General features: G+C 45.6%; 1 long non-coding RNA gene across 1 annotated transcript in view; it reads right to left on the bottom strand.

Moving 5' to 3' along the window:
• Positions 1-25887, bottom strand: part of LOC138513946 (uncharacterized) — a 434271-nt gene that overhangs the window by 394488 nt on the left and 13896 nt on the right. The window contains exons 2-3 of the long non-coding RNA XR_011281846.1: positions 16679-16759; positions 16485-16583 (exon numbers count right to left, since the gene is read on the bottom strand). This is a non-coding gene — a long non-coding RNA (uncharacterized lncRNA). The remainder of the gene's footprint in view (positions 1-16484; positions 16584-16678; positions 16760-25887) is intronic.

Raw genomic sequence — 25887 nt, 5'->3', positions numbered from 1 at the left:
TAGGTGTTAATCCTGCAGTTTTAGGACACTCTGACTCTCAGAAGATGCCGTATGGGACGATCATCTGTGGCATGATGCTTGCTTTTTCTCAGCCTTTGAAGAAAGAAGAAGGGTAGTTCTGGTGCAGCATGTCTCAGGACACGATAGGCAAGAGATGCAGGCACTTTCAGCGATAGTCACCACAGCGGGGTGATCCAGGAACCACAAATGGTTGAGGCGTTGCGCACTCTCGTAAATTGCACCACGGAGGAGCTAGGACAACGGGTTTTGGCGGGAGAGCACTCAGGACCATAAGCTAGCGATTCCCAGAGTTGCGAGTCTCAACTGAGGACGGCGGCATTCCTTTGCGATACCATGGGTTTGAGCTGGTCAGTTCACTAGATGGCCCAGGAACGCTTCCCAAGAGGCTCTTTTCGAGAATAAGTAGGAAAATCCGAGAGCAGTTGTCCTCACCACTCCAAAGGGCTGAAGCACCCTTGCAGGCCTTCTCGGTTCGATGAAGAAACAGGGGTCCGACGGGACAACACTGGTGTGTTCAGGATGCCAAACCTTCCAAGCACATCACCGGCGGTTCATCGAGTCTGCTCTCTTGTTAAGGATACTTGGCTCCTTATGAAGTTCGGTGTGAACCTCAGTAGATCGATCTGGTAATGATGCATATCCCCTTCTCTTATCCTTCTCTTATCCAAGATTCAGTCCGATAGCCAATTGAAAATCTGCTCTCTTGCATGCAGGCCAGATGTGGGCCAATCATGGCCCATAGTGGTTCCAGTCATTCATGGCTACCAGACATACTGGCACCAGTAGTGTGGATGGGACCAGACAGTCCCAACCCTTTTCCTGGGCACTAGCACACGTGACATGCAGGAGCCGGTGAAAGTTGTGGTTTTCGCAAGAGGCTGCATGCCCAAATAAGGAATACCCGGGTCTCTCGACCTGGGGCAAGGCAAAGGACAGAACAAAAGACTTTGTAGCAGGGCCATTTTCAGCACCAGCCACAGTCTTGGGCCAAACGTGGTAAACGCCATATGGTCCATAAAAATGAAGTAAAAATATGTGAAAAGTAAACTGCTACCACCAGTTCATCCTAGGCACACTTGTACAAACACCAAAAAATCCTTACAGGGTGGCTAGGGCTATATAACAAAAGGACCCCTATGCGCGGTACTGTATGGTACTTGGCACAAAGATAAAAAGTTACCAAGAAATGGCAACAAAGTTGAAGACCAAGGGAAACATAGTTTACCAGTAATGACAGCCCAAAGGACGTGTCAGTTTCCCCATAACAAATTAGCAAAAGCCCACAGGAGTGCAGCTGAAGGCTGTGCTTTCACTGGAAAAAGTCAGGTTAGGTACTCCAAACAAAAGCAAAAAGTTTTGGGGGTTTACAAATGGAGTGAAAATCGCACATAATGGAAATCTTTCCCAACACTCACCCCTCCCAGACCTAAGGACAGGGGGACTTAATCCACCCCTGGAGGAGTCTCATGTTTAGTTCGACTAAATATTCTGGAGAACCGATCAGTGTTGCCATGTTGGACACCTGGCCTGTGCTCAATGGTGAAGTCAAACCCTTGCAGCCTTATGGACCACCTGAGCAACTTTGGATCCTTTCCCTTCATGTTCATTAGCCACAGAACCTATCCCAGTGTCAGATGTATCTGTTTACACAATTAAAGCATGTTTGTAGTCAGGGTGTCTGAGAACAGGAGGCTGACACAGGGAGCCTTTTAAGCCATTGAAGGCCTGCTCACACTCCTCAGACCAAGAGACCTTCTTGGGTTTCTTTGGAGATGTGAGACAGTCATAAGGGCAGCTGTGGTGTCATAGTCTGCCATGAAGTTTCGATAGTACCCAGTGAGACATAACAAGGCTCTCACCTGAGTTTGTGTAGTGGGGGTAGGCCAGGCTTGTACTGTGTGTACTTTACTGGGTAGAGGCTGAATCCTCCCTCCACCTACTTCATGTCCAAGGTAGACCACAGATCATTGTCCAATCTGGAAATTACTGGCCTTTATGGTCAAGTCGGCCTTCTGAAGAGTCTGCAATACTATTCCCAAGTGTTTCACATGTTCTTCCCAGGTGGTACTGAAGACTGCTATATCATCCAGATATGCTGAGCAGAATTCATCCAACTTATTTAGGACATGATTCACAGCCTTTGAAAAGTAGAAAGTGCATTCTTCAATCCAGAGGGCATTACCCTGAACTGGTAAAGACCATCTGGGTTTGGGAATGCGGTCTTCTCCTTGGCATGGTCTGCTAGTGCTATTTACCAATACCCTGCAGTGAGGTGAAATGTGCTGAGGTACTTGGAGGCACCCAAGGTATTCACCAGCTCATCGGTTCTAGGCAAGGGGTGAGCATCTGTGCTGGTGACAGCATTCAGAGCCCTATAATCCACACAGAACCTCAGCTCAGAGGTACCTGCCTTTGGCACCCGAACCACAGGAGTGGACCATGGACTACTAGAGGGTTCGATCACCCAAAGATCTAACATCTTGTTGACCTCTGTCTTGATGTAAGATTTCACCTTATCTGACATCCTGTACCCCCTACTTTTGGTAGTTACACAGTCACCTGTGTCAATCTCGTGTTTGCACCAAGGTGTCAAACCAGGAGTCAGAGAGAATAAGTGGGATAACTGCCTACGAAAGGTTCTTACTTCCTCTTGCTGCGTAGAAGTCAGGTGTGGGCCGCATGGACACCCTCAAAGGTGAGATCTATAGGGCTACCTTGGAACAGGTCAGGTAGAGGTTCAGATTCCTCTTCCTCTCTGTCTGATGCCAAAGGTAGTGCTGATATTTCAACCATAGGGATGAAAGCCTTCAGCCTATTTATGTGAAACAATTGGGGGCCTGACCAGGTCTCCTAAGGTGCACTAAATAGTTTACCTCTCCCAGCTGCTCCACAGCTGTGTAAAGGGCCGGACCATTTGTCCTGTAGGGCTCTAGGCCTTATAGGATTCATAATAAGGACTTCTTGGTATGGGGTAAAATGAAGAAGTGAAGCCTTCTGGTCATACCAAGATTTCACCAGAGCCTGACCTGCCTTCAATTTATCACTGGCCTGAGCCATCAGAAGGACCATTATCTTCCTTAAACCAAACACATAGTCCACTCATTGGTAGTGATGGAAGGAGTAGTGAGTTCCCACCCCTCCTTGACTATGGCCAGTGATACCTAACAGGGTAACCAAAAAGAAGCTTGAAGGGACTGAAACCAACACCCTCCCGAGGTACCTCTCTGTAGGCAAAAAGTAAGCATGGCAACAGGAGATCCCATTTTCTCCTTTCAGGTTCTTCCAGAGCCCCAATCATGCTTTTGAGAGTTCTATTAAACCTCTCGACTAAGCCATTAGTTTGTGGGTGATAAACTGATGAAAACTTATAAGTGACCCCACACTCTTTCCACATGGCTTGCATGTACTTAGACGCAAAGTTTCTCCCTCTGAGGGACACAACTTCTATAGGGAAGCCAACCACAGTAAATATGCCTAGCAATGCTTTTGTAACTGGCTTGGTGGTCACAGTCTTCAATGGGATTGCTTCAGGATATCTGGTGGCATGGTCGACCAGCACTAAGATAAACCTATTGCCAGAGGATGTCTGAGGGTCAAGGGGACTAACAATGTCAATCCCTACCCTCTCAAATGGCACCCCAATCCCAGTGAGTGGCACCAATGGAGCCTGGATTGTTGAACCACTCTTACCAGAAATCTGACAAGTGGCACAACTCCTACAATGTCCTTCTACTTGGACACCCATCCTGGGCCAGGAGAAATGCATGGATAGCCTCTGCTTGGTTCTCTTGATCCCAAGGTGACCATCTAGAGGAACCTCATATGCCAGTTATAGGAGGAAGGGTCTTACTTGAAGGGGGACCACCAACCTCCTATGGTCACCTTCAGTAGACTCTGTGGGCTCACTGTACAGGATCCCACCTACCCAATAAATCCTATGTTTCCAAGGAGGTTCACCCTCAAGCTGGGAACAGGCCTGTCTCCTTAGGCCTTCTAAAGATGGGCACTCATGTTGGCTCTTACTAAACTCTTCCCAGGACCACCTTCAACCAATACATTTTGGAGTTCAGGATGGTCATGTGGGTTAAGAATTTCAGGCAGCACCTCTTGCTCATCAGGTTCAGGTGTTTGGCCAACTACCTCCACCTCAGTGGTAGGTGAGTTGGGAGGTATTTTTCTCTACCTCTTCTTGGTTTCTTGACTCCCTTAGCCTTGGGTTTCCCCTTTGGCTTTGGCTCAGCCTTGGACTTGGCTCGGACAGCCTTTGTCTCTGACCTTATGCATGATCTTTCTGCGGTGTGCCCCACAAGACCTAAGTCTCCGAGGTAATTTCCCAGCAGAACCTTTCATGGGACTTGCCTCTGAACCCCCACAGGAATACTTACTACAGTACCATTGATGGTTAGATTTACAGGCATTACTGGGAACTTGAGAGGCGGGCCATCGGGTAACTTGATGTGCATCAAGGGAGCTCTGGCAAGCTCGTCTTGGTTTACCAATGTGGAATCCAACACAGTTCTGCTGGTCCCAATATCCCTAATGACAGGAGTGTCAACTCCATTGATCAGAACACTGCCCTTAAAATAGTGCTTGGTATTAACCGGAATGCTAGCATAAGACTTTGAGGCTCTAGGCTCCCAGGAACCCAGGGATACTAAGGCTACTTCAGATTCTATCCCACTGGGGAAAGAATCTGAAGAGAAGGATGCCCCTTTGATAATCTCTTTCTCCTCATATGAAGGGAAGGCCAGACTCACAGAGTGTACACCCAAGGTTTTGACATTACATCTGGGGTGCCCCTTCATGTGATAACTTGCTCCACAAGCCACGCAAGATCCACTGGGTCCTGGGACATTGGGAGGCTTACTGTAACCAGAATTATGATTGGGAGGATGATTCCCACTATTCTGAACATTATCATGTGACTAACCCTTGTTATGCTTTTTGTGCCCCTTCTGGGAGGAGAAGTTTTATCAGATCCCCACACTCCTTATCTTTGTGCCTTTTCCCCTTCTTCTTCTTACCAGGAGCAGGCTTGTCCTTATGGGACACTCTGTGTGACACCCATCAATCTGCTGCACTGGCTACCTTCTTAGGATCTATGTCCTTAGAATCAGCCAAGTGCTGCTTAAGCTTGGGTGCAAAAATATGTTCAAACATAACTAAACAAATCATACCTTCAAAGGTGGCGACCTTGTAACCTTCCACCCAACCAGTCAAGTTTTTCAAGGAATCAGTTACATATGAGAGCCAAGTATTCCCTTCTTTCTTTTTTTTGAAATCTCTGAATCATTTCAAGTATTGGGCAGGAGTCTTCCCAAACTTTAAGACCACAGTTTGCTTTCATTTTGCAAAGTCTTTTATGGCAGCCTTTGACATTTTCATGATGGCACTGCAGCCAGAATGGGGTAGTCCACTGAGCCACCATGCAATCTTGTCAGCATCCACAACTTCTTGTATGTCACATGCATACTAAAATGCAGCTAACCAATCCATGATGTCATTCTTGTCATCATACACACTAAGCAGATCTTTTGGGAACCGTGGATGAGATGAGCAGCTAGAGCCAATACCAGATCCTCTAGAGGAGCTATTGGAAGCTTTTATCCTAGCATGATCCAACTGGTGATCCCTGCCCTTCTGTTTCTTTGCTTTCTCCAGATCTAGCTTAGCCATGCAGAATTCAAGCTCCTTTTGCTTAAACAGCAGCTATTGTCTTTTGAATTTCAGCAGGGATTCGGCCTCACAGCCAGCAAAAGAAGCATGGGACTCTAAATCATCCTGATCATCACCTGTCTCTTTGATGAAGGCAGCAACAGCCCTTTGAGCACTATTAGTGAGAGCAGACCCCTCACTTTCTGCACTGTCATTGGAGGGACGAGCTGTGATCTGGGTTTCCTGCCATTCCATGATCTTTTGGATCATTTCAGCTTTTGTGCCAGAGGCTCACAAGCCTCTTTCAGCATAGATCTTTCTACACGTTTCAGATTTGGAAGCTCTCAAAGTTATGTTCGCAATTGTTTCCATGTGATAAGTGAGGCAGGTGGCTCACAGTTAATTTAAACTCAGTAAGTACAACTTGGGTATTTCACCAGTGCGCAACAATGGATACCTCTGATCTTATCCCACCGCTGTACACCAATTTGTTCAAATGGATTTCTAAACTCTGACCTGGTTGACAGAAGTTTAGGAGGCCACCCTAGTTAGCGGAACAGGAGAACCTTCTGGACAAACCAGACCAATCTACGGTAGCTTGGCAGGCAGTCAAGACTAATTCTCAGGGGTGAGAGTGATCGGAAGCCAACAATGAGCACACACAGTAAAACTCCACAGATTACCCTTAGACAGATGTTTATCAAAAATACATTTATTATCAGACTTTATAATAAAAACACAATTGAACCACAGTTATGAAGAAACAATATCACACACGATCATTCACTATCTAACATATATACAATAATGCGATTAGCCTAAGGCTGATGATGGGGGGGAGAAACTAACGATGAACTGTAACAGAAAGGGGTTAAATCAACACAGATATCAGTTTAGGTAGCGCTTCATCAACAATCCCTAACTTATGTAGTCCTGCCCTACGAAGAGAGGAGCCTAGCACTCAAGTACAGTTGTGCATTAACAAAACGCGGTCGTGCGTAAACGAAAAAGCTGTCTTCAGGGGGCTGTAGCTGCTCAGGAATTCGCTTGAGGGGATGAAGAATAAGTTCCTATTCCTAGAAGAGGCTCTACCCTTGCATATAGAGCGACATTCAGAGTTTGGGAATAGCTGGGGAGCGCAGGCTATCCTAGCCAAGGTGGGTGTCTTTTGAGGGACACTCGTGTGTAAAAAGGGGTGGATGTGCCAAGGGGCCACCGGTAAGTTAGGAAAGTACTCACTGACCCTCAACACAGTCCGGACCAAACTTTGTCAGTCTAGCCCACTTTGACTGTAGGTGTTAACCCTGCAGTTTCAGGGTGCAGTGGCTGCGGTACGGGACACTCATCCACAGTGGGACGTTTGCTTTTTCTCAGCCTTTGAAGGAAGAAAAAGGATAGTTTCGGTGCAGCACGTCTCAGGACAAGGTAGGCAAGAACTGCAGGCACTTTCAGCGATGGTCACCACAGTAAGGTGACGCAGGAACTGCAAATGCTTGCAGTGTGGTGCACTCTTGTAAATCGTGACCCGGAGGAGCTAGGTTTTGGCAGGAGACGGGCCAGGATCACAAGCTAGCGATTCCCAGAATCTCGGGACTCAACTCAGGATGGCGGTGTTCCTGTGCGATACCCTGGTTTCGAGCTGGTCAGCTCACTGGATGGCCCAGGAAGACTTCCGACAAGGCCCTTTTCGAGTATATGTAGAGGAAGCCGAGAGTAGTTGTTCCCACTACTCCACACGGGCAACACGCCCTTGCAGGCCCTCTTGGCTCGATGAAGAAACAGGGGTCCAACGGGACAACAGCAGGGTCAGGGTGCCAAACCTTCCAAGCATGTCACTGGCAGATCCTCAGGTCTGCTCTCTTGTTGAGGATACTTGTGAATCTCAGTAGATTGATCTGGTGATACAGAGCCCCTTCTCTTATCCAAGATTCAATTCGCGCTCAAATCTCAGATAGCCAATTCTGCTCTCTTGGGCACTAGCATATATGACATGCAGGAGCCCACAAAAATTTCCGATATTCGCGGGAGGCTGCATGCCCAAACGAGGAATACCCGGGTCTCTTGAAAGCAACGAGAAAAAATGGCTAAAGGACAGAACAATGCATGGCCTTTTTACTGCTCTGACTGCAGTCTTAAAAATGAAGTAAAAATAGGCATACTTGTACAAACACCAAAAAATCCTTAGAGGTTGGCTAGGGCCATAAGCAAAAGGACGGTACTGTAAGGTACTTGGAACATAGATAAAACATTACCAAGAAATGGCAACAAAGACGAAGACTAAGGAAAACATAGTTTCCCATTACTGACAACCTGAAGGACGTGCCAGTTTCCCCATAACAAATGAGCAAAAGCCCATAGGAGTAGAGCTGAAGGATGTGCTTCACCAGAAAAAGTCATGTTAGGTACTCCAAACAAAAGCAAAATGTTTGGGGGGTTCACAAGTGGAGAGAAAATCACACCAAAGAGAAATCTTTCCAAACAGTTCACAATTTGTCGTGCTAGATGTGCCCATGTGTTCTCCATTTGGGAAATCAGCAGCAAATACCTTTTTCGTGCTTAAGACATCTCTTGCACAGCTGACGTCAGTGTTGCCTGAGCTTGTAACTGATGTGTTCTCTGTGTTTTGCGAATCCTGTTCTTGGTGCTGTCTGATATTTTGGCATCGGCATCGGGCTGCATTTGGACATCATTTCTAATCATCGTCAGACCCCCATGGATCCCTGGCACAGATATGACACCTCACATTTGTTGCAGCGTGCCGTTTGACTCTCCCGGATGGAATCTATTTAGTCCCCCAATTACACCAGCCAGACACAGGATCTACAAGGCAAACCCAGTTAATACAGTGTTAATAATCACTCTCATAAGTAACATTTGTCGGTGGGCACATAACTCCATCTTTCCTTGTCAAACTCCATAACTAGGACTACTTGGTCCTTAACTAATGCAATGACATCTGTGGGTACGGGTGGGCTACTAGGTTTTTGACCCACACTTTTTCACCGGTACCATGCTGGCTGAACCACAATTCCCATGCGTATTTATAACTGTGGGGGCCTCCCCATTCCTGATCATGGACAATTTAACTGGTATGACAATCAATTGGGCTACACTGTCTCCCTTGTGAATCGGTAGCACTTGGTCTCCACAGTTCATTAAAATGATGGGTCTATACTATTGGTGTTGACACAACGGACATTGCAAAATTATTGTTTTCACTACCTCTAAAGAGATATTAATCCCTTGAGCTTGTGCCCACCTAAGAGTAGCTTTTTCTCCAAGATGCTCACATTTCTGGTGAGCCCACTTGGCCAGAACCCCCTAATCGTGCTCCTGAGCATCTGCATCCACAAATGAAATCTTGGTGTGTTCATCTGCAACAGAATTAAACCAACATTCTAATGATTGAGTAGCACAGTGTGCATCCACATGGTACACTGTTAGTTCACTTTGTGATAGCATTTCTCCAATATCTTGCCACAAGTCCTTTCCCGACAACTCATTGGAATTAATGTTCCATCCATTCTTTTGCCATGTTGGCAGTCACACAGCTGACCCATTGGCCACTGACCACGAATCGGTGTAGAAATGACATTGACCAGGTGTCTCTTGTTTGAAAGTTTGATAGACTGCATACAGTTCTGCCAACTGACTGCTCTTCCCTTTCCCTAACGTTGTCAACATCTTTTTTGTCTTGGGATTATATGACGCCACTTTCTGATACTGCTCAGTTCCACCATAGTGAGCAGAGCCATCAGTAAACCAGGCATGCTCTGTCTGCTCTACTGTCAGATATCTTTAAGGTACTCCCAGTTTCACAGCATACTCATGTACTTCAGTCACTTCCTGTGGTATGTAATCTATGGGTGGTATACAAGCCAATTGCTCATGTCATTTCACAACCCCACCCTTTCCTGATTTGGCTCTGTCTTGAATGTACCATTTTCACTTGATTATACTAGCTTCTAGAGCATGTCCTATTCAGTGTGTCTTAGGAGAGCTCAAAACCCATTGCATAATCGGGATTTCGGGCCTACTCAGTACATTATGACCTACTGTCATTTGCTCGGTATCAACAAGAGCCCAATAGCATGCCAGCAATTGCTTCTCAAATGGAGTGTATCTGTTACCAGCCTCTGGCAACTTGCTACTCCAAAATCCCAAAGGAACACGTTTTCTGTCCTGTTTCTGCCACACACTCCAGTTAGCATAATTTTCTTGTACAGACACATTTAACTCCACTTCTCCTGCCTTCAACGGCCACAAATCAAGCACCCGCTGTACTTTGTCTTTTGCCAAATCAAATGCTCTTTGCTGCTCCTCCCCTCACTGAAAATCATAGTTTGGGTATATGCTGTCTCCAAAACCCAAACAGCCCTGTGAACTGCTGAGCGTGTTTTTTGTTCATTGGAGTAGTGGACTCAAGTATTTTCCATCAGATTTTTGGCACCATCTCTTGATGCCTATTATGCCACTGAATTCCTAAGACTACCACAGTCTCAGCTGGCCCTTGAATCTTGTTAGGGTTGATCTCCCACCCTTCCTTCTCCAACTCGTCAAAGATTACTTCTAACTGAGTTTGCACGCTTTGCTCATCTTTAACCTGAATCAAAATATCGTCAATATAGTGGGAGATTTGTATCTCAAGTTTGCAAGGAATTTTGTCCAAATGTTCTGCCGCCAGCAGGGGACAAATGGCTGTGCTGTGCAAGTACCCTATAGGCAACCTTGTGAAGGTGTACTGACACCCGTTCCAAGAAAATGCAAACTGCTCTTGGCACTCCTCAGCAATTGCCACAAAGAAAAATGTATTGGCTAAGTCTACCACTGCATACCAGGTTCCCTCAAACTTATGTACATTCTCAAACAAAGTGATGGCATCTGGGAGTGCAGGCACTAAAGGAGGAGTGTGTTTGTTCAACTTTCTATAGTGCACATTCATCCTCCAGCTCCTATCCCCTTTTTTAAGAGGCCAAATGGGATTGTTCCAAGCAGTAGTAACAGGGCGTAACACCCCTGCTTCAACACATCCCTTAATGGTTTCTGAAATGTCCTTATGCCCCTCGGGAATGCGGTATTGCTTCAGAGATATAGGCTTTGTGGCTAAAGGCACGTGCACTAGGGGCATTTTCAATGTGTCTACAATAACTGGTGGGCAAGTCATTGTGTTCACTCCAAACTGATAGGTTTTACCGCCAAGTCCCAGAGTCAACCCTTTCAGAATGTCAAACCCAATTATATACTCAGATATCGGGACAATCAACACTTGGTATGTCTGCCTTGTCAAATTGCCTATTTTCATCTCCACTTCTGTTTGTACTGCCCGGGTTTCCTGCCCCCGTAACCCCGTAATAGTAAAGTGTCTACCTTTAAATCCTGATGGATTCCCATGAATCAAGGAGGCCTCCACCTCAGCATCTATCAATGATCGAACCTCTTGTGTATTTCCAGGCTTCCAAAAAATCTTAACATTAACATGAGTTCACCTATCAACTTTTATATGAGGAGATGCTGCTGGGGCTTGGCCATAATCCTAGTCAAATTTGGAATGAGTGCATCCGGACTCAGACTCTAACGTTGCACACATCACTCTCCTCAAATCAGCATATGTTGGCTGGTACTGGGAAGGGATCCCCATAGACCCTTCTTCCTGTTCCTCCTCAGGAGGAGCTGAAGGTGAGGTGTCTCTTTCCATCTTAGTCACCACCTGCCTCTTCTTCACTTGTTTATAGCATTCTTTTGCTGCAAACCCACTCTTTCTGTAATGTTCGTACATTTCCCTTGTTTCAATCCAATCAATCTCCTCTTGTGGCACACCATCTTTCAACAGTTCCAAAAACATGTCCTTTCTTGAAACTCAGGAGTCTCTACTATCCTGCCTCTGGCCTTCTGTTCTTCCCTCGCTATACCCCCCTCTCTCTCCTGGCTTGTATTCACTTTTGTTAAAATTCTCCCAGGTCTGCCAGGTGCCGGATGGCATCTACTACTTCATCAGTGGGGTTGCCAGTCAGACCTACGAGCAAAGTAATGATGACACTTTTGTATGCAGGCAGTTCTTATAACCATATTTCTTGTTAACACAAAGTGGCACTACTCCCATGTGTCTGGGCTCATCTTCGCGAATGGCCTCCTTCATGGCGTGCTCTCTGATCTTTTGAATCGCTTCTTTCAAAGTATACCAACTGTTTTCCTCACTAGGACAGTCAGTGGTAATGGGATACTTGCAGTTACACTCTTGGGCCACTAAGTGCATCAGAGACACCTGCAAATCTTGACCATTAACTTCAGGGTGAGGCCCTGCCCTCAGTACCTCTTGTATGTTTAGTGTCACTTGACAAAGGCAGGAAGCGCAGGGAATCCGTTGCGTCTACTAGCAGACCAGCACCCCCCTGTCAAACATGCGCACCATCCATGCTAGTAAGGGCTCCTCTGACTTCTGCCTCAAACGAGTAATGATTTCCCCAACCTCCTGTTGAGTATGATCTTCCAGGGTAGTCGAATCTGCAACCCCCCCCTCCTGCGTTGTGCAGGTGCGGCCCGCTCTCCATCTGGTAACTGGAATGGCCGCTACTGTCTTTTTGTTAGGTTCTGATTTAGATTCTGCATACCCCTCTTAGTTACTCTCAGAGCCAGTGGAGTCACAAATGTCTCCGCTTCAGGTGTTGGGGTACCAGTCTATGCCTTCAGTGGCCATTACAGCTGCCACTTTCTGTTTGTTTACATCCCCTTGTCTCTTTATATATTTATATCGGACGACCCTTACCTCGGCCAGCTCGGCTACTGTCTTGTATCTATCAGCCTTGTCCTTAAATGGCTTCATTTGCAACTGCTGCATTAGCACAATCTGTCTCTCCGCAGCTAACTCTTTTTCCAGCCGTAAAATATCCTCTTTCAATTCAACATTCCTCTGGTGAATCTTTCTATAGGCATGTAGGAGGACCCACTCCCTTCTGCCTTCTGGATTTCCCTTCTTGACTAAAACCTGCTGTAGACAAAACACAACCTCACTGAAGCCTGCACCACACGCCCAGGCCTGTGCCAATTTAGCATATGGACTCTTGGCCCACCCTGGGATCATTAACTCAGGACATTCTCCGCCACGGAGGCCCCTTTTCTCTTAAACAAACTATTCATATTTACAATAATTGACAATAATCTATTCCCCGTAACTCCAATGCACTCTCGCAACGTGCACACACACAACACTGATTAATGCAGCCTGGCTCCCACTGTGAAAAGCAAGCAAAACTCACTTTCACTATAAATCTTGCCTATCAGCGTTCAAGCACAGATTCTTTGATGCCTGGAATTCTTCATGACAAGGCACCCAGCTCAAAGCACCAAATATGTTTTGCTTTTCAAAGAGTGCACTGACATATCTTATTTTTCTCACCAATACACTGAATGAAAAACCTTGAATGGGGTGAGGCAATGATTCACAAATACACACACTTAGCTAAATGATAAACTGGCTTTTATATGGCCCTTTATTCATCAAAACTATACATGAATGAATAAATGCAACACAAATCATAAGTGCATAAATGAAACAAAGAAGTCTAAGAAAATACATCACTGTTGGTGCAGCTTTAAGGAATGCCCTCTTCTTGCCAGAATCTGCTGAAAGGACGTGAAACAGCTAGACAGAGAGACTTCGGCAGCCAACAGGCCTGGAGCAAGGTGTCAACCCCCCAAAGTGAAGCTTTCTGTCTGACCATTCCAGTGCCCCGTATTTTAAGCCCTCTGCAAATGCGGGGTGGCACCTTCTAGAATCTTCTGGCCTGAGTCTCTGCTCGTTAGCAGCTTGCGTGTGCCCCTGGCTAGAGTGACCCACGGTAACTTCAAGGAGCAGGACTCTTCCCTTTCTCAAGAAAGCAGCAAAAAACACTATGTAACTCATCCTCAGTTTTGACAATGTTCATGGTAACCTTATCAGGTACCAGCAGGCACCTGCTTATCCCAGCCTCTTTGCACACTGTGTCCTTGGATAATGTAAGAAACTCATGGTGGCAACAGTAAAGACAGACACAAGTGATCAATATTCAAGGGTGTTTATTTTAAACAATATGCAGGTTGGAAAAACACCTAATCTAACTTAAATCTAAGATGGGAGCAAACTTCAACCATCAAATAAAAAATAAGGCAGTTCTTGGGGCATCTGGTCAAAGTAGAAGGGCCTATACTAAAGAAAAACGATTGCCAGTCCTTACAACTAATATAGAAAAAGTGTGGGATGGGACTTTCAGTAAAGAAAGAAGTGTTCTCAAATTATAAGTCAGCATGGGCTTTAACCAGGGGTCGCCCTTCCCCACATTTTGAGCACAGGATACGGTGGCAGAACAGTTCTCAGCACAAGCTTTCACAGCACGAGCTGACATTTCCTTGGCAAGTGACAGGTTCTTCCTTGGGTAAGTCTCTTTTCTATAAAAAATCTCTTGCCTCCAGGGAAAATAACAAAACAGATGTTCCTTTCAAATGTTCAATGGGTGATGCCTTCAACCCTCTATCCCCCTCGTCCAGGCGCAAACCCACGGGTTTCTAACTGTATCAGGACCTTCGAGGTTTACGTATCTTGAAAATCCAAGGGTCTGATACAACAAAACAAAAAGTCCTTTCTCGATTACACTTGGGGTGGTACTTTGCCACCCCTGGGTCCCCCTCTTCTGGGCTTAGACCCGGCTTGGATGTCAGCCTCTCTCCATTGGGTTCACACTGGCTTGTATTCCAAGATAGCTCTGCAACCTATCTTCTCTGTTACATTCACGATTGTTAATGTCCTTGTAACCAGCACATGGTGAGCCTCCCTTTCTTGGGTTTACCCTTGTCAGCACTATTGTTTATTGAGGCATCAGACTGTGACCCTTTTGTGCACAATTTTGGGGTATGGTTCTTCACCCCTGTGTCCCCTTCTTCTGGGTGCAGGCCCCTCTTGAATCTCAGCCTACCTCCGCCAGGTTCACTATAGATTTTCACACAATTGTAGGGTGATGGTTCTTCACTCCTGGGTCCCCCTCTTCCGGGCGCAGAACCCTCTCGATGGCATCCCTCTGCCAGGTTCACTCTTGCCAATCTTCTCTCTCACCATGCAGGATTCATTTCCTTTAGCATTCAATTACTTGCCGGTCAAAGAATTTCGACTCTACCGTGATGTTGCACAACCTCTGTAGGACCACTTTGACATTCTTCTTGCGGCTCTCGCACAGCCTTCTGGTTCTTTTATTTTCAACGCAAAACAAAGGGGGATCAGCCAGAGAGCACCCATGTGGCGCTGCAGCACTCTGCAGCTGGTCTTAAAAGTTTTATTTGCTTCTTGTACATTCACCACTGGGTCTCCCTCTGTCAGGCTCGAAACCTTCTTGAAGTTCTTCACGGTTCTCCCACTTCCGGTTTTCAGACCCCTTTTCCAAAAGTCACAATTTTTAACAAAAAAAGGTTTTGGGACTTCTAGTCCCAGAATGCATTGGCCGATTTTGCTCCCAATTCGTTGCTCCCTGAAATGGCACTTTCAGTCTTTGGGAGCTGCTCGAGCCAAAAGGGGATATCTGTAGGAGGTCAGGGTCTCTCCCTCTGCCCCTCAGAGACCTGGATTTGCCTGCCTGGCCCAGGGGAGGAGTTTAACTGTCGGTACCGCCAGGCAACCCCAGCTGTCCCAGGTCTTGCCTTCTGGAGGGACAGTTTCCTCCTCTACACTGCAATCTCCTCTATGGTAGCACGGCCAGCGTTTGGGCTTTTTTCCAGTTCCCCCAGGGTATCCCCAGCTCACTAGAGCTCTCTCCTGCTCTCTGGTACCTTACAGCATCCCCAAATCACTCACAACGCTGATCCTGACTGCTGCTTTTATACTTCAAGATAGAGTTAATTGGAGTCAGGTGTGAATAGTTGTCCCTCCCTGCCTGACTCTTCCGGACTTCGTTATCAGGACAACATGTAACTGAATAAATGGTATAAGATTTGGGATACAAACTCGCGCTCTGGGTTAAATATTAAAGCTGGTGATTATATGTGTAACCAATATCCATGGAGCACATTAGATAAATATATATATATAATGTACAAAGAAACACAAGTTAGGCTGAGATAGCCAAATGTATTCCATGTGGATTACAGCCGACACGTGTTTTGACCACCTGGTCGTTCTCAAGGCCCTGTAAGGTGATTATTCAAAAACAAATAATATGAGTCAAAATAAAAATAAAAATTCATGAAGAATCCACATAATAATTACAATGACTATCAAAATCATAATGTAAAATGATTTTTTTTTGTTACAAAACATTTTAAACAGACCAAACATACCACATTCGAGGTTTGAGGCGGAAATTCGCAATGGAGTGGTCGGAAATATCATGAGAAGCACATTTGAAAGCAATAAATAAGCAACTTGAAACATATTACATAAATAAATATGTTCATCAGTAATTCATATGTGCCCATTTTATCATTTTAAATGAACACAAGATAAGAAATCCCCAGAAAGATTGATGTGACTGCTAGACTGACTCGTCACCGTGAGGAAATGTACAAAAGCACCCTAGAACTGGTATGTGTACCCTTGTTAAGAATCCACCAAGTCAATCAAAATACCATGAAGTGTCAAAACAGCCTGAGTAGACCATGATCCACGTGAGTCATAACAGCTTAAATCAAAACAACATGAGTGGCTATGTGGAAATCAACTAGCTTACCCTGACGCTGTCTTTTGAATTTTCGTTACCTAAAATCATAGTTGAGAGCATTCGTGAGATGATTGACAGAGGCTATTTAGAGCCATCTATCAGCTGTAATTAATATTCAATGAATGGACATACCTGAAGGACTAGATAGTCCTGTGCAAAATGGTTTTCTAAATATTTCAAACGTTTCTGTAATACAAGGCAAGGAATTCCATATGCACTGTTTCTCTCTATCTGTAAATGTAACCAATAAATAATGATAAAGCAACTCACGAATAATATATAACTAATAACTAGTATCATATATTCAGTCTATATGACACACATACCTGATTGCCGGTGTGTCCAATGAATTATGAATAGCAAGCTAGCTTCTAAGTCTGAAAACGCCGTAGAGTAATCTACAATATCTGAAAATCAATCAAATGCGAAAATATTGTTGATTAAATTGTCCACTTAGATCACGGTGCCAAAAATCTATGCATTCTAAATGTCAAAATGGTGTACCAAATGCATGGTGTTATACAATGAAAGGCAGTCTTTCCTTGAAAATAAAATACCACGAGTCACACTCAGAAAGGGGTCCAGTCAATATGTCGAATTTATTTTTTGAAATGCATACATGTCGAAAAAATAAAGCCGACTTTTTTTCCGAATGTTTTCTTTTTATATTTAATACGTTTTTGGGGGATTTTGTAAGAAAAATAAAGTGTTAAAGAAAAAAAGGAGGTTTTGGGGGGAACCCCCCATAAAAAAAAAAATTTGAAATTATTTTTTCGACTTCATTTTTTCAACATTTTTGCATTCGAAAAAATTTTATTCGAAATATTCACTATAAACCACTCAGAAAATGTGCCTCAGAATTTGCTGATGACCAATAACAAACAATGCCCAATGCTCGTGTAACATAAATATTTGAATTATACTGAAAACGCTAACCTGTATACTATGTCCTCACTTCAAGTCACAGGGATAGATCCCAAGCAAAACAATTTGCGTCTGCAAAGAAATATCTCTAAGAGGGCAGCCTCTGTGTTGTACACCTTCCTTATCTTGAGCTGTCCTCGCGCGTTCTGCGTACCACGCGTCATTACATCATGGCGTCACGCGTCCCTATCATATGATGTCACCAGTAAACAATACGCATCACTTCCGGTGGTGACCTCGCAAAAGATCCCCACTCGGAAAAATTCCATAGAAGTTCAAGGAATGCAATATCATCAAATGAGGACAAGTGTATAGTATGGCAACCTCAAGAAAGCCTGAAATAATAAATAAGATAACTGCTGTGTGGCACATAATTGACCTAAAATAACTGTTGATGGTGCATGTAGTTGAAATAACCAGCAATAATGTTATCATGGAGAATTGATAGTATTTGAAATGATATAAGAAAAAATGGGTAAAAAAACATCATGGATAATGGGGAGCCAATTGGAATACAAAGCGCTCCACTTATCCAAGTATACATGTGTACGAGGATACAGAGATCTTCCAGTTTAAAATTGTTGCATGGAATGGCTAAACGGGAAATAAAAATTGAACATGATGAGCAAGTCAGTATAGATTACACATCAATCTAATGATAATTGGGGAATGTATAAACATCATAAAGTTATACAATTCCTTGCAAAAGGAGACAAACAACAGAAAACTAATCTACAGAATATCATTTACAACGTTTACAGCGGGACAAAAACCCAAAGAGTTCCCTACTGGAGGTCATTGCCTCCGACAGACCACGAAAGACTCATGGCGAAGGCCAGATCTCACAAGTGAAGACTGCATTGTGTTTCAAGGACGCCAGCAATCCTCCCGGGTGAACGACAGAGTTGGGGAGGCAAGGCCAAGCCTATGGTACTAACCTTGACTCATGAATTTTGAATCGCAAAGCCAAGAAGAGACACCTCTGATAAGTTGGAAAGCGACCTGAAAGACCGATATGTGTTAAAGTTTGAAATAGCAACATTATATGGCAAGTGAAGGCTGCACGCATGTGAATGAAACACAAAGAAAGGCAGACCTGTGAAAGAACTTTGAAGTAAAAGGCAGCTGCGAAAACAGCGATACTAAGTAACGGAGTGGTCCGGCGAAAGGAAGTAGCCCACTCGAAAGTCTCAGTGAAAAGTAAATTGTTTGAAGCGATAAAGCGTATGAACAGCCAAAGTGAAATAAACAGGTTTAACTCTTAGAGATGGGAAAAGTGAAAGTTGAACTTTAAACTATGAGTCGAAGTGGTCCTGCAGTGGTCTGTACAGAAAGCCACGCACATTCGAAAACTTTTGACACCCAAAAGTGGTCCGAGCCTGACAGAGGGAGACCTGAAGTGAAATAAGCTTGGGGAAGGGAGTCTCCCCTTACAAGTTTGTGTTGGACTTTTATCATGAGAGGTCTGAACCCAGCAGAGGGGGACCTACGAGAACTGTGTGGGGAAAGGTCTGAGCCTGACAGAGGGGGACCTTTGTGAACTTTTTGGTCAAAATTTTATTTTGTAGAATCAAGAAAAGAGACTTAAACGTGGAAGGCCAAACAGGCCTCGATGCAGGTTTTGGAACTGTTTATTGTGTTGGAAGCCGAGCCAGAGTTTACCATCCTGCCTACATGGACAGCCTTACTGCATGAGGTCTAAAGTGGGGAGGAGAGCCGGTTCAACCACATTTATTCATTTGAACACTGATTTTTCCTTTTGCATACATTTATCCTTTTTACACTTTTTTGTACAAGTGCTAGGGCAGGCATTAGGTTTTGTTAGCCTAGGCCTTTTTGATTTGACAGACTCCACTAGGACTGCATTATTCATTATTTGATGGTCGAGACTACTCCCATCTTAGTTATAGGGCCAAATAGGAATTTCTCCAACCCCAATTTCAATAAAGGTTTTACAAATTGTGCCCATTATGTCAGTGTCATACTTGTAATACCATCCCTCCCCTACACGGCATATACGAAGCGCAGGACTGCTGGTGTTTACCAGCCTTAAGGATCAGAACACTCAATGATTCCCGCAGACTATCAGACAAACAGCCCCTCACGTACGCCTTCTCAAATACTTTCAGCAATATAGGCACTAGTATATCTGCATATGATGTATACCATTCTGCAGGCAGTTCATCTCCCCCAGGCGTCTTGCCGGCTTTCAAAGATCTGATCACCGGCTTCAGCTCTATCTCCGTCACAGGGGCACCCAGCATTTCTGCTCCTCAATTTTGGTAACGGAATCTGAGATAGCGTAAAGCTAATTTCTATCGGGTCCTCATCGCCATACATTCATACAACCTTTTATAGTATCTACTAAAGGTCTCATTGATCTTCAATTAGGATGTACAGACTTCCCCACATTCATCTGTAATCTCAGTAATCACATGTCGGGGGAGCTCCTTACGACATAACAATGCTAATAATTTGCCAGTTTTCTCTCCCTCCTCATTTAGCCAGGCAGTGTATACCCCAAAATCAAATTTCCTAAGCCTTTCCCAAGCACCCGTGCCCTTCTGTCTAGGTGTAATTAACTCTTCCTCCCTTGAATCGTTCAGCTCTGCCAAACCTTCCAGACTCTAAATGTCAACCTCTACCTCCTGTAACTCCCTCATTAGGGACCTCCTGACCCCTCTGGCCTTAGCTATAGCTTCCCCCCTCGTCACCATTTTCAGTGTCTCCCAGAGTGCCTCAGTCCTCCACGCTCCCTTCATTCTTTTAAAAACATTCCCCGATTCTGTCCGCCAAATAGTTACTGAACTGATCATCCAGCCATGAATCTGCTCTCATGCGCCCTGTAGGTATTGGGGGAGCGCCTGTACGCAGAGCCGAAGTTCCTATCATCGGTGAGTGTGGCCAGAGATAGACCTGCCCATTTACACTATGTCGATAAACTCTGGAACATGCTCCTCCCCAGTAAACATATAATTCATACGCATGTGACGTTTATGGTGGGCTGAGTAATAGGAGTACCCGCTAGTGTCCACATTGTTTACTGGCCATATGTCCACCGCCAACTCCTTCAGCATAGCCTTGAGAACCCTAGCCAGAGTAGATGGCGCCTCAAACTTATCGTCAGATCTATCCTATGCTCCAAAGTATAGTTGGAATTGCCTCCCCAAATCCAAAACATATTCGGCATGTGTGCCAGTTTGACATTTAATTACCTACAAAAGCCTGTCATAGCATGATTGGGGCATATGTGTTCACAATTTACACTTCTCTATGTTCCACGTACCCATGCATGGCCACCATCCTGCCTTCCCCGTCCGAGTGAGCCTGTGGGATATATTGACCCACCCAACAGGATTTCACCACATCACCAAGCTGCATGTGTGAAAGAAACAGCAAATGGGTGCGCTAGCCCCTGTGAACACCAGGACCTCAAAACTGCGTTCTTGCAGCAACAAAAAGATGGATGCACCATCCTATCAAGCACATTTCAGGCAGGATGTAACAAAGGGACACTGTCATGATGCCCGCTCCCGGGGAGCCGGTTCAAGCCCTGCGTCCACGAAAGCGGACATCCAGTCCCCAAGGAAGGACCCAGCAACCCCATATAGGGGCCCTTTGGTCAGTGTCCTGGCGCCTATGGCGCCAGGCTCATAAAAAACCAGTCCTGGCGCCATAGGCGCCAGGCCCATTATGGGAGTGCTTGGGTGCACTTACCTGATGCAGACCATGCTGCAGGATCCGGCCTCCTTGAGGCCTGAAAGGAACTACTTTACCTGTGGGACTAATTTACCATCCGGGCGTGGTCGGGGAAGGATACATACCTGGAACTTCTTCCAAGGCTATTTAAACCCCACCCGAACCGCCACACGTGCTTCGCGTTGTTCTGCATCTAGCAGCTGGACGCTCACTGTGTCTGCTCCTGCATCCTGACTTCTGCCATGCCTGCCAGCATCCTGGATCACCTGCAAAGGAAGAGAAGAAGAGAACAGAAGAAGGAAAAGTCCTTACCTGCTAAATCCGCATCCCGGAGACATCTCGCCGACAATCCTGAAAAGGAAGACTTTTATTTAAAAGCTCATCGCGTCGATCGCTGCAGCGCCGAATTCCACTCACCTTTACAGGGCGCCTCCATGTTCAGCAGCGATCATCCGGATTCGCAGTCAAGCCCCAGCGTCTAGGGAGAAAAAGACCAGAACAAAAGGTGAGAGAGAGAAGGGAATAAGGAAAGCTAAATCTCCATGTTAAGACTTACCTGTTGATTCATTCCCTCTTCATTTCGGGTCCGCGCCGCATCCTGGCATTTCCGGACCCCGGCCCCTAAGGGGAAAAAGAGACATCAGCGTCAATGAGCGAATGAAAAGACATTACCAAAAAACGCTCATTAAAGACTTACCTGATTTCTACAAGGATTTCACCTCTCATCTCGGGTCGGTGCCTGTTCCCCGGCATTCCGTACCCCGGCCCCTATGGGGAAAAAGACACTAGCATTAGTACATTAATGCATGGACACAAGGGGAACCTCTTATCAAAAAACTTACCTGGAAGTCAAGCAAGTTTGGTTCTCACCAATCCGAAAATCCAGTGAAGTAACTGGATACCAACGCGCCCCTGCATCAGAAGCAGGATGGAGAGCACGTCCTTCCAGACCCTAAGGTGAGACGCTACGAGGAATCACAGAAGGGTTTCGAGGAGGGTGAGAGGGAAAAGTGGGAGGCCGATTGCATTACCCCGCAGACAGTTAATCCCCTATTTCCGCCTACAGAAGGATACTTCTGCGAGCCAGACAAGCCAGATTTGGGGGCCCGGTCCAGTCCGTCTTCCAAACCCTGCGCATCACCTTAGAAGAGGTCACAGCAGCGCGAACCAGGCCAGCGCCTCCGTGGGAGTCAGGTGAGCGTTACAGAACGCAAAGCCTTCCTACAAATTCCCACCCAGGCGCTATGGAAAGTTCTGAGACTGATCAGTTGGCCCAATTACTGGGGGAATTACGGGCCGAAGTACATGCCGCTCGTCAAGAGACTAATGCCCTCAGGAGGGAATTAATAATATCAAATGAAAGAACTGATGACCTGGCCAGACAGCTTTTGCAAGGTCAAGCTGGGCAAACTCCTCTACCCGGTTCCAGAGGGAACCCCGCTCCTGTGGTTTCCAGTAACCCTGTGCAGATTAATCTACCTGGAAACATCCCGCTGGCCCCACCCGAACGCTTTGCTGGGGACCCCAAACGATTTGCCATATTCATGAATCAGTGTCGTTTGCACTTCCTATGCAGACCTGGGGCCTTCCCTAATGATCAGACCAAGGTAGCCTTTGTATTGTCATATCTCAGCGGCTGCGCTGCTGATTGGTCAGTTCCACTGGTTACTCAAGATGACCCGATTCTCCGTGATTTTCAAAGGTTTCAAGCAAGCATGGAAAGGTTATTTGCTCAACACTCTCAGGGGCAGGCTCTGGATGACGAACTTCTATCCCTGCGACAGGGCAATCAGGACCTCCTATCCTATATTGCAACCTTTAATAGACTAATTGTGGAAACGGGATGGCCAGAGGATAAAAGAGTCACGTTGTTTTATCGAGGCCTACGCGGAGAACTTAAAGATGTCTTGGCCCAAGTTGTAAATCCGCCCCAAGAATGCACAGAGTATATAGACTTAGTGGTCCAATTGGATCACAGACTTCAAAACAGAAAAGCAGATCGGTCCAGGTTTGAGACCCGGGTGTTGCTCAAGACCCATGCTAATCTCAAGGGAGTTGATGTCTCTGAGCCTATGCAAATTGGAGGGGTTAAAGGACCCTTAACTCAAAAGGAACGTGAAAGGAGGCGGCAGTTAAAATTATGTCTTTATTGTGGGAATTCTGGACACTTTCTACGAGATTGCTGGGCAAAACCGCCCCGAAAGGCGGTAGGAGCCGCTGATAAAAACCAAGAAGACTCTGTTTCGGGAAACGACTCCACCCGACAAGTGTAGGGGTCCGCTTGCCGAGCTTGAAAACTAACTCTCAGACCTCGCATTTCATTGTGCCAATGGTTCTCGTAGATCCAGAACAGCCTAAGCGGTTGCATGCAATAAAGGCATACATCGATAGTGGGGCTATTGGAAACTATGTGGATAGTGAATTGGTCTCTAGGATTAACCTCCCTCTTCGTCCTAAAACTAGCAAAGATGTCATCACCACAGTCGATGGAACTGAAATTGCCTCTGGACCGGTAACACATTCCACTACTGAGGTGACTCTTATTGGTCCCGATGGCCATCGGGAGGGTGTTGTGTTTGATGTAATCAAGGCTCCACAGTTTCAGGTTATTCTTGGAATCCCTTGGTTAGAGACACATAATCCTCGAATTGATTGGCGAGCTAAGAGAATAACCTGCCCGGATTGTACACAAACCTGCTACCCAGAAAACCCGAAGATTAATCTAGCATCTGTAACCTCTGCCTCCATGCAACTACCTCCGGAATACCAAGACTTTCAGGACGTCTTCCAAAAGGAACAGGCCAACACGTTACCTCCTCACAGATCGTACGATTGCCAAATCGATCTGGTGCCCGGTGCACAACCCCCTTGTAGCAGGATTTATGCCCTTACCGAACCTGAGAACCTGCATTTGAGACAATATTTGGATCAATACCTAGCTAATGGTTTTATTCGCCCGTCAAAGTCCCCGGCATCCTCGGCTTTGTTCTTCGTGCCCAAAAAAGAAGGCGTCCTTAGAACTTGTATCGATTACCGCGCATTGAACCAGATAACGGTTAAAAACCGTTATCCTCTGCCTCTGATCCCTGAACTCCTTGACCAGGTGAAGGACGCTTGCATATACACCAAGTTAGATCTCCGGGGGGCTTATCATCTGGTACGAGTTAAAGAAGGCGACGAATGGAAAACTGCCTTCTGTACTAAATATGGATTATTCCAGTACCAGGTGATGCCTTTCGGATTGTGTAAAGCGCCGGCTGCCTTCCAATTCTTCATGAATGATGTCCTTCGGGAACTCATCGATGTTTGTGTTGTCGTATATATCGATGACATTCTGGTGTACTCCTCTTCGGAATCTGATCACAGAAAACACGTCAGGGCAGTACTTGAAAAACTGTGCCAACACAAACTATTTGCTAAATAGGAGAAATGTGTTTTCCATACCACAGAAGTCGAGTTTCTAGGTTTCATCCTGACACCCAAAGGAGTCCGAATGGACTCAAGAAAAGTGGATGCCATTCTCAAATGGCCATCACCTAGCTCTGTAAAAGGGGTTCAAAGCATGCTCGGCTTTGCCAATTTCTATCGCAGGTTTATCCCGGAATTTTCACGCGTGGTACAACCCATTACTGCACTCTTGAGGAAAAATAAACGTTTTGAATGGTCTGAAGAAGCTGAGCAGGCCTTTCAGGTTTTAAAAGCTAAGTTTACCTCCGCACCTATATTGAAACACCCGCGTCCAGATCTCCCTTATGTCGTCGAGACTGACGCATTCAGCCTAGCCATGGGAGCTGTCCTGTCCCAAAGAGATCCCGAAACCAACCGCCTGCATCCCGTAGCATTTTGGTCCAGAAAATTCTCGGCACCCGAGGTTAATTATGCAATCACGGACAAAGAACTGTTAGCCATTAAGTCCGCTTTTAAAGCCTGGCGGCATTATCTGCTTGGCGCTCGACATACCATCACAGTGATCAATGATCACCGGAATTTACAGTATTTGAAAACCGCCAAGGCTCAGTCATCACGGCAGCTCTGATGGGCTTTGTTTTTCGCTGAATTTGATTTCGTGATTACCTATCGACATGGCTGCAAGAATGGCAAAGCAGAGGCCTTATCCCGAATTGGAATGGGAGAATCTGATACAAACTCAGAACCAGTACCAATAATTCCCGAACAGAGGATTCTAGGCATGACTTCGTTACAGACGCTTGAAGACATTCAAGCCAGAGTGAAACAACTCCTGGACCCTACAACCTTACAGGATTGGATACAAAAGGGATCAGACTTTACCATAGTAATGGTTTACCTTATTTCCAAGGGCGCTTATTCCTGCCACATAAGGAATTACACAAACTAGTTATTTCCGGTTATCATGATTCATTAATAGAGGGACACCCCGTTATTGCCAAGACAGAGGAAAAGGTGAAACGACAATTTTGGTGGCCCTCTTGGCGAAAAGATGTTAAATCTTTTGTGATGTCCTGTGGTGTTTGCGCCCAAAATAAAAGTCAAAAGAAAAGACCAGCCGGTCTCCTTCAACCTCTAGACATACCGCCAGCACCCTGGCACACCCTATCAATGGATTTTATTACGGACCTGCCTCCTTGTTCGGGGTACAATACTATTCTAGTAATTGTGGATTTGTTTTCCAAAATGGCCCACTTTATTCCTTTGAAAGGTTTACCTTCAGCTTCTGTCCTAGCCAATGAATTCCTTGAAAATATTGTTCGGCTACATGGATTCCCATCTATACTAATCTCTGACCGGGGAAGCCAATTCATTTCCCACTTCTGGCGCAAATGTTGTCAAATGGCGCAGATCGACATAAGATTATCGACCAGTCACCACCCTCAGACCGATGGTCAGACCGAGAGGACAAATCAGACCCTTGAGCAGTACTTACGGTGTATGT

The sequence above is a fragment of the Ambystoma mexicanum genome, chromosome 12, assembly GCF_040938575.1.
Source record: "Ambystoma mexicanum isolate Mex_15411 chromosome 12, UKY_AmexF1_1, whole genome shotgun sequence".
Taxonomy (NCBI): Eukaryota; Metazoa; Chordata; class Amphibia; order Caudata; family Ambystomatidae; genus Ambystoma; species Ambystoma mexicanum.
Note: the sequence above shows the minus strand (reverse complement) of the source record. Positions and strands in the feature narration are given on the sequence as shown.